The sequence below is a fragment of the Mustela nigripes genome, chromosome 13 (assembly GCF_022355385.1).
Source record: "Mustela nigripes isolate SB6536 chromosome 13, MUSNIG.SB6536, whole genome shotgun sequence".
Classification (NCBI taxonomy): Eukaryota; Metazoa; Chordata; class Mammalia; order Carnivora; family Mustelidae; genus Mustela; species Mustela nigripes.
In genome coordinates, this window is record NC_081569.1 from 66,246,686 (window position 1) to 66,255,720 (window position 9,035).

Here is a 9,035-nt window from a genome sequence, read left to right on the forward strand (position 1 = left end):
TGCAACGGCTGCATCGCAGCCATTCAGTTTTTGCCCTCAACAACCCCCAGCCACTCCTGCAGTTAACCAGTGGGAAGCAGGATTGCATGATGGAAAAAGGTCCTTAACAAAAGTACAACAAAGAAGCAGATGCTGCAGTTAACTTCAAGGTAACGTCAACTATTTCAAGACTAGTTTCAGCTTTTGATGTTTTAAACGTACGTTGAAGGAGAAGTTAAGTCCCTTCTCTAAGCCAGTGCAGGAGACAGTTGTCAGGACCCATCACTGTCCTGTGTCTGTGGCACTGGGGCAACTGTCCGTGTGGTCCTGCTCACCGCACACTCCCAGTCCCTGCTGCCTGCACACCAGAAAACCCTCTATGCCAAATGAACAACACATTTCTTGGTTTCTGCGAGGATGCCTGTCATTTTTTCACCTGCCACAGTGTAAGCGAATACCCAGCAAGGACTGCAGCCCCCGCTGCCTGCCCTGAAGGGGCAGGGGCAGCCAGTAGCCCTGTGCTGTGGCTGCAGAATATTCCTCCTGCCAGAAGTCACCTGGAACCTGCAGGAAAGGAAATTGGCATTTATCGAGTGCCTACACACCAGCTCTGCACAGAGCCCCTGCATCGCTTATGGGCAAAAGTTCTCCATAAGCCCCAGGTAGTGCAAGCTTTAGGCTGCCCTTGCAGCATCAAAGCAGCCATAGATGGTCAATGCACATAAGGGCGCAGCTGTGTTCCCACATAATTTTATTTACTAACACAGGATTTGGTCAGCTGGCTGTAGTTTGCTGACCCCTGGACTGGCTTACATCACCCTCATAAGCACTCGTGGTGGTAAGCGCTGTCCTCCCAGGGGGGTTTCTTGTCAAGGGTCATCACTCTCGAGAGAAATCACTCAGCAAATCTCAAGTGTCTTACTTAGCATGATTTAATTCACCATCTGCACTTCTACTAGAGATGAGAAATGGAAGAAGGAGACGCAACTCTCCAGAATAAATATATCTGGAGATGAAAAAGAAAGAGGGAGAAGAAAAGAGGAGGTGACAAGCTGAGCTTAGCGTGGGGAGGAAGGAGAAGAGCAGCTTTGAGGGATGTTGTCACAGGATTCTATCATCCCAACTTTTCTCAGGATGACTGGAAGCAGTGTCCACTGTCACACGAAGGTTGAGAACATAGTCTAGAAGTCAACAGCATTGATGTCACTGGCCAAGTTTCTGCAAGGTGGTGGGAACTTGGATGAATTGTGAGTCCCGGGCATTAGGTTTCTCATCTGTCAAGTGTGGACTCATAAGACTGAAGTGAGGATTCAGTTAGATCATTAATGGAAATGGCATGACTGTGTCCTTGGTGTGATGTGAGCACTCAGTAAAAGCTGGCTGTTCTAACCATTTTTACCTAGAATGAGCCCAAGGAAGGAAAGGCTAGCAGAATGAAAATGTCAGCTCTCGGTTCACAGATGCTCTTGTGGATGTTCTATAGCTCTTCCCTCCTTCTAAGAAACCTATCAGTGAGTCAGCTGGCCTGTCTGAACCACTGCTAATCCTAAGCAATGATAGGCATTCAGACAGCAGTTACCCTGTAAGCCAGGATCCATCAGAATTTGACCCGACGTAGTTTCCCTTACGTGGTTTTGTCCACTGAAACGTTTGTGCTATGTCTTAGCAGTTGATCACTGATACTAGAGGGACTGCTCCTGTTGATCCAGCCTAGATGCTGCGGCTTGTTTTTCTAGTTGTTTCTTTCAAGCATGCTTTCTGGAGGGCTTACTGGGGCTTGAGCAGAGACACAAAAAAGGGGACACGTTAGATAAAATATAGCATTTGGGGGACAGAAGACTAACCACTTTTTAATTTTATTTGCATGAATTCTGGCGAGCCCCTGTTTGCAAGCTCTTGAATCTAAGAGCATTTAAGATCAATTTTCTAAGGAATCAAGTTTCTAAGTGAAAATGTAGCTATCACCAGAAAAACAGGAAAATGAGAATTGGAAATTGAATGTTTCCCAGGCTCAAAACACTCATTCATTGTGTGACTCCACGGCCCTCATCCATCCCTCCTAGCCTTTGAGGACCCATGCGTAGCCTGCCCTCTCTGGGAAGCCTGAATTCACAGCTTGAGTCTGCACCGATTGTGGGCTTCTCTCACTGCCTATGGGACAAATAACAGTTGCTCTCTCCATCCTGGGTGGATATTAGTATAATCTAGGGAGCTTTTAAAATTACTAATGCCCAGGCCCTCCTCCAAGAAACCTGATTTAGTTAGTCTAGGTAGGATTAGACATCAGAACAGCTTTTAACTTTTGATTGAAATAAAATATTACTTACAGAAAGTGCATTAGAGTGTTCATTTTAGTCAATTCTCACACTGAAATGTGCCCATGTAATCAGCACACAGATCAAGACACAGAATGTTACCAATTCCCTACTGTCCCCTCATGTGCCCTTCCAGAAACCACTCCCCCCAGGGTAAACATTTTCCTGACTTCTAACAGCATAAGACAAATTTTGTCTGTCTTTGTATTGACATAAACAGAGCCATACAGTATGATATTTTATATTTAAATTAATTTTTAAATTTTAGAAGAGTTTACTTTTACAGAAAATCTGTACATGGTGCAGAGAGCTTCTGTACCAAGGTCCCTATGAGGTGAATATCTTACATTACGAAGGCATATGGAGGTGTGATTTCTTTTTTAATCTGGTTTCTTTCATTCTACATTATACAAAAGAGATGTATCCACGTTGATGTGTGTAGCTGTCATTCTTTGCATCTCATTGCTGAATGGTACTCCATTACGTGAATAATCCATAATTATTTATCCAAACTCCTGTTGATGTGCTTTTGGAGACTTTCCAGCTTGGAGCACTTATAAGTAGTGGTCGTACTATGAACATTCTAGTAGGCATCCACATTTTGTAGAAAGCTGTCTAAGGATTCTAATATGCATCCAGAACTGGAAACCACTACTACAATCTAGTCCAAAAGATTTATCCTCTTGAATTTTTGTTCTGCCATTCCTCATCCCTGTCTTTTCTCTTGTGTGTGGGGCAGTGGGGGGAGGACAAAGAGCATGGTGTTCTCATTTTCTGGTGCACAGGGTAGTGCTGGAGACAAAGTGGGTCTTCAGTAAATGGCTATTTCTTGATTATAATCAACTGATCATGCTTTCATAGTCCCCATCACCCTTTGTTCCAGGTTTGAGGAAACCCTCTCCAAGTAGCAGCACCTCGCTTGCTGATGGGTAACGAGCAAGAGGCGTGGTGCCCATCTTTACTTCATGTGGCCCACTCCAAGCCTTCTCTCTGGTCCTCACAAGCTGGGTCCTGGATGTGCATCTTCAGGATACACTTAACACATTTTGAGTACAAATTTAAGAGGAGAGAAGAGGCACAATGAGCCCAGGTCATCCCAGGGGTGATTCATCAGCTTTTTCCTTTCTGTATTGATTGTTCCTCAATTTTCTTCACTTTTTTAAAAGACATTTGTCTTTTCTTTCCTGATTTTTTTATAGCAGCTTTTCCTATATAAGGAAATTAACCCGTTTCCCTATCATATCTGTTCCACTTCCATGCAGTGTGTTTGCTCTTGGTCTTCGTAGGTAGTGTCCCCTGGGAGCCCTGTATCTAAGCCTTTCTTTTCTTTCCACAGTCCTCCCCAGAGCTCTGCCAATGTGCCTGGCACCATGAACATCCTAACCGAGTCCCAGAATGGGACAACAGACCCTAACTTCTACTGGGATATGTGGCTGGGACACTGTTGAGTTTAACTACGTATTAGTTTTCTTGGGCCACTATAACAAACGACCATAAACAACAGGGCTAAAAACATCATAAATGTTTCCTTTCGCAGCTCAGGAGGACAGAAGTCCAAAATCAGGTTATTAAAACAATAACAAAAACAAAATCAAGGTATATGCAGAATGGATTCCTTCCGGAAGCTCTGTAGGAGAAACCAGCCTAGACATCTGTCCTAGCCTTACATAGTTGCCAGCCGTCCTTGGTGTTTCTTGGCTTATAAACACATCACTCCCATCTCTGTCTCCTTCTTTATAGTATCTTCAGCCCTGTGTGCCTGAGTGTCTGTGAGAGTCAGTTTTGTGTGTCAATTTGGATGGGCCACATTGCCCAGATATTGGGACAAATGTTATTCTGAATGTTTCTGTGAGGGTATTTGGGGGTAAGAGTACCATTTAAATGTGCAGATTTTGAATGAAGCACATTGCCCTCCATCAAGAGGCTGAGCCTCCTTCAATCAGTTGAAGGCCTAAATACAGCAAAAGATGGACATCCCATCACCCCTAGCTCCCTCCCAAGAGGGAATTCCACCAGCAAGAGATCCTGAACTGAAATACCCACTGTTCTTCAGGCTTCCAGACTGATGGCCGTCTCTAAAGATTCAGGGCTTGCCTGCCTCCATAATCCATGAGCCAATTCCTTAAAAGAAATATCTTCAATATATCCTTGTAGCATTTTTCCTTACCACTCTGTTTACCTACCTATATTCGTCATAAAAGAAACATTCAAACATGCTCCCATTGTCCGCCCTCCTCACATGCCTTACTGAGTGGGGCTGAGTCATACCAGCCCAGCTCTGAAGGCATGAGTTAGGCAGGCCACAAGTTTCCAATACTGGAAACCTCATCTTAGCCCTTCTCAATGCTGTTGTGCCTACATTATTGCACAAGAATGTTCCTATCCTTTGGGAATATGACAAATTTACCTGTAAACTGACCTGTCCAATCGGAGAAATTAGCCAACTCCTTCCCTGAGGGATCTAAAAAACATAAACGACTGAGACATGAAGCAGAATCCCAAAGTGTTTGAGTTCCACCCCCAGGCAGATGGTAATGCAACCAGGTAGTGTCCAAAGAGTCAGCCAGATGGCTAGATAAGTTTTTTAGGAAGACCAAAATATAGGAAGAAAACTGGCATCAAAATTCCTTATGCCTCTGGTGAGAGATGATGAAGGATTTTCTTTAAAGTATATTCTTGGATTCTTGGCAATGACATTTAGGACTGCTAGCCAGTAGACATGATGGAAACAAGCAACTCTGACTCCTCTCTCTAAGCTACCCTCTCTACGCTGTGACCAAAGATGTTACTCTGGACTCTGACCATACCCTGTACTGACTCAAATAGCCCAGCACTCATCCCTATTTCATACAGAGCCAAGCATCATCCAGGCTCAAACCTCCTCTTGAGCGCGGGTCACTCCATGCTTCTCACCCACACCTGACCATGCTGCTCTGTTCCTCCTCCATGCCTTGGTCATGTTATTCCTCTGTGTTTATTTCCATCTTCTTTCATCCTCCTGGAAAATGCAACTGTCTCTCCATGTATACGGAGAGATACAATAATAATAATAATATATACATCCCTTTATTTCCATATATCCACTAAACTGTGTTATAATGAATCGATCAGAACTAGAAACCATGGTAAACCTTTTGGAGGTGGGGTAGAATGGGGGTGTGAGAACAGGTGTTACAAAGATACTCATAGCCTGTGGGCATGGAAGAGCTTCGGAGAAGTCTGGAAGCATGTTCTACAACAGCCTCCTACCTTCCCCCTGTTCACACTGTTTCAAGTGGGGTTGCTGCTCAGTCCTGCCAGGGAGGAAGGCTGGAACACGTAATAATGCTTTCAGTGCTTACTCGCCATTAGGGCTTAGTCACGAACTCCTGTTATATTACCTTAGACAACCAAATGACCTAATCAGATTCTAAGCTCCTCTGAGGGCTGTCACTAAGGCTTTGCATCACATAAAACACGACCTCATGAAGCAGCCAATTTGAGTTGTGAAATTGGATTGAAAAAATGAGTCTGCACAGCCCACAACTCTGATTTGTACACCACCTGTCATCCTACCTAGCTTTGACTGCCCACCATTCCTGCCCGTCCCCAGACTTCATCAAAGCCCTAACTCCTGCCTTCTCCCTTATCCTTAACGGGGTGAGCATCAGAGCAGCTGAGGGGAGGGGTGAAGGAGAGCAGGGATGCCCCCCTGCATGTGTGTTACATGATAACATCTTTTAAGGTGAAAGTTTGATTGTTTTACAGGGCAGTCAAAATACTCTCAAACTATCTGAATCAAGACATCATGTGACACAAGACAAGGAAACAGTAATTGCTGTGGCTAGGGGAGACGGTTGCAGGGACCTCACTTTTCAGTATAAATTACTAACACCCTTTACATTTTGTATTATGTGCATGTGTTACCTTTACCAAAATATAAGTGAATTTTCTTTAAGATTGTGTATTCCCTCAAGAAACCCCTTGCACTCGAGTCCTAGAGAATAGTGAATGACAACTCCAGGAGGGGACATATTTAATTAAAATTCCTATTAATTCCAATGTATTTGCACCATCCCTTTGGTGGAGATGTAAACCTGAAGGTTCTCTTAGAAATGTTCTCTTTTTCTAAAATTAGAATTGGAGCCTAGAATTGGCTGTGAACTTGTAAATAGGATAGAGGTTCAACATCATTCCTCCCACAGGAAGCTGAAGAATTACACAAATATGTGTCTGAGAAGCAAAGGCCTGTTTAGGGATGCAAGCTCATGTTTCCTGATTGGTGAATAAATATTACAACCCTGTAACTCAACATAATCTTCAGTGGTGGAGTTTACTGGCTTATTTATTTTACAGAAAGGAAACCAGCAAAATACACCAGGCTGCTTTCCTCCGTCAAGTCCGGGTGAGTTATTCAGAGTGTTACTCTTTCATAGGCTATTGATAGTTTTTCCATCAAAAAAGCTATTTTAATTCATTATGGGTGCTTTTTTAAAATGCCTCTGTCTAGCCACCACCCTATTGATGGCAGAGGATAAAAGAGAAAACATCTGAGGAAATGTGAAACATGAATACAACCATTGCCTTTGTTTAAAATGGTTCATTTAATTATCTCTGCCGATGCAAGTAAACTCAGTGATGTCTCCATTACCAACCAAAATGCTGGGAGTGCTAACAGAAATTCCCTGTGCATGCCCTGCTCTGCTCTCCTGAAAGCAGACAGTCGCTGTGGCAGAAGAATTACACTCAGGAGCTCTGGAGTCAGACTTCGGTGCTTTCCTAGCTACTAGCTAATAACCTTGGCTAATTGTCTTAACCCTTCTGCCTAAATTTCCCCATCTATAAAAGAGGGGTAACAGTTGTATCGCCTGCATGGGGTTGTTCTGTGCAGTAAATAAGATTATGCATGTCAAGAGCTTGGCAGCAAGTGAGTGCTCAATAAATTGAGCTATTATGGTTATGTGATAATAGAACGGCCAGATTTGGTGCTATTAAATCTGGACATTTTTCTGTCTGGGTACTTCTCCATTTCACCATTGTCTCCCTGATGATCCAAAACGTGTGGGGAGAGCATGCTTCCCTTGGTCACCATGTTCCCCACATTTCATTGTTGCATTCTGCCTCGGGCCTTTCCCATGTTTGGAATTTGGCGATTTATATTAGCTGAGCAACCTGGAGACATTCCCTCTCTTCTGCCCTCTCCTCCTGTTTGCTCTGACATGGTTCTCAGGCATAAACAGGCTGGTGAGGGCTCGTGCAGTAGCACTCTGAAGGAGAAGGGAGCTCTAAACCTCTCCTTGTCCCCAGTCATCCCTGACGGAGAACATCTCTACTCAACCGCTGGCTCAGCTCAGTCTTCAGTTAAAAAGGTTGGAAAGGAAAAAACAAATGGAATTAAAGCCCTCCTAAAAAGAAAAGGAACACAATCTTTCCTTGCTCCAATCTGCCTCAAACTCAGACTTAAGATGTGATGGGAAAACATGGTGTTTTGGATTGCCTATGGGTTATCTCAAGAACCAAATCCATAGGCTTTATAATAAAACTTCATGAGTAATAAAACATAAATTTTTTGCCTCCTTTCTTTTTTTAAAGATTTTATTTATTTATTTGTTGAGGGGAGAGAGAAAGAGAGCAAGAGAGAGAGAGAATGAGCACACAAGCAGGGAGAGTGACAGGCAGAGGCAGAGAGAGAAGCAGACTCTCCGCTGAGCCTGATGTGGGACTCAATCCCAGGACCCTGGGACCATGACCTGAGCCGAAGGCATTGTCTTAACCGACTGAGCTACCCGGGCATCCCAAATTTTTGCCTTCTGCCTACCCATATCCTCTGCATCATTCAGAACTATTCTACACACATTCCATCCAGGAATGAACTCTCCCATTTATAAATACCCATAATGCTCTGCAAGTTGATTATAGCCCTTATTAATACCTGCCTTATATTAAGGTTGTGTGTTACAGGTGTTGGGGACTATGTTCTAACTTTTCCACTGAGCTGTCCGAAAGCTGAGGTCAGGGCTGCTACCTTTATTTTTCAGCCTCAGCTTGTAATCCAAGCTCATTTTCACGGTGCGCCATCCTTACTGCACCAGCCTGCGCTGATTGCCCCATTTAATGCATAAGCAGCAACTATCAGAGCTCCAAACTTACAGTGACTTTATATCTGCACAGCCTTAGAAACCATGATATAAACCAAGGAATAATCAATGGCGTCGTTTTAAGTAGCGCAACTTAAAATGGATTACCTGCGCCGACACAGAGAGAAAAAATTAGAGCTGGCGCCGCTACAGAGGGAAGGGATGAGGTTTACCAACATGATAGAGGAAATCTCAGGAAGCTACAGAAATGGTCTGTGTCGGCTCAGCTCCAACCTGGAAGTGACTTTTCCCGCACAAAGGGATTGCAAATCCCATTAATAACCGAAGTCCTTAAAAATTCAGCTTCTGACCACCACATTACTTATCCTCGCAAAGGGAATGCGGTAGTCCAATCTCATTTTAGATCTACAAACCTCAGAAATGTATATGACCATCAGCACCATGTTGGAGAAATATTGAAAGGAAACAGGTGCTCTAAAAATATATATGTCTGATGGGCTCAGAGCCAGTGACATCAGAGACAGAAACAGCATTTTCTTTCCATCCACATAAGTCTATCTCAAAACCCATGTCATTCAGAACTGGAGATACATGGCATCTCAGACTTTTATTCCAGTCTCCTCCCCCTCCACTACTTGGAAGAATTATCAAAAAACAAAACAAA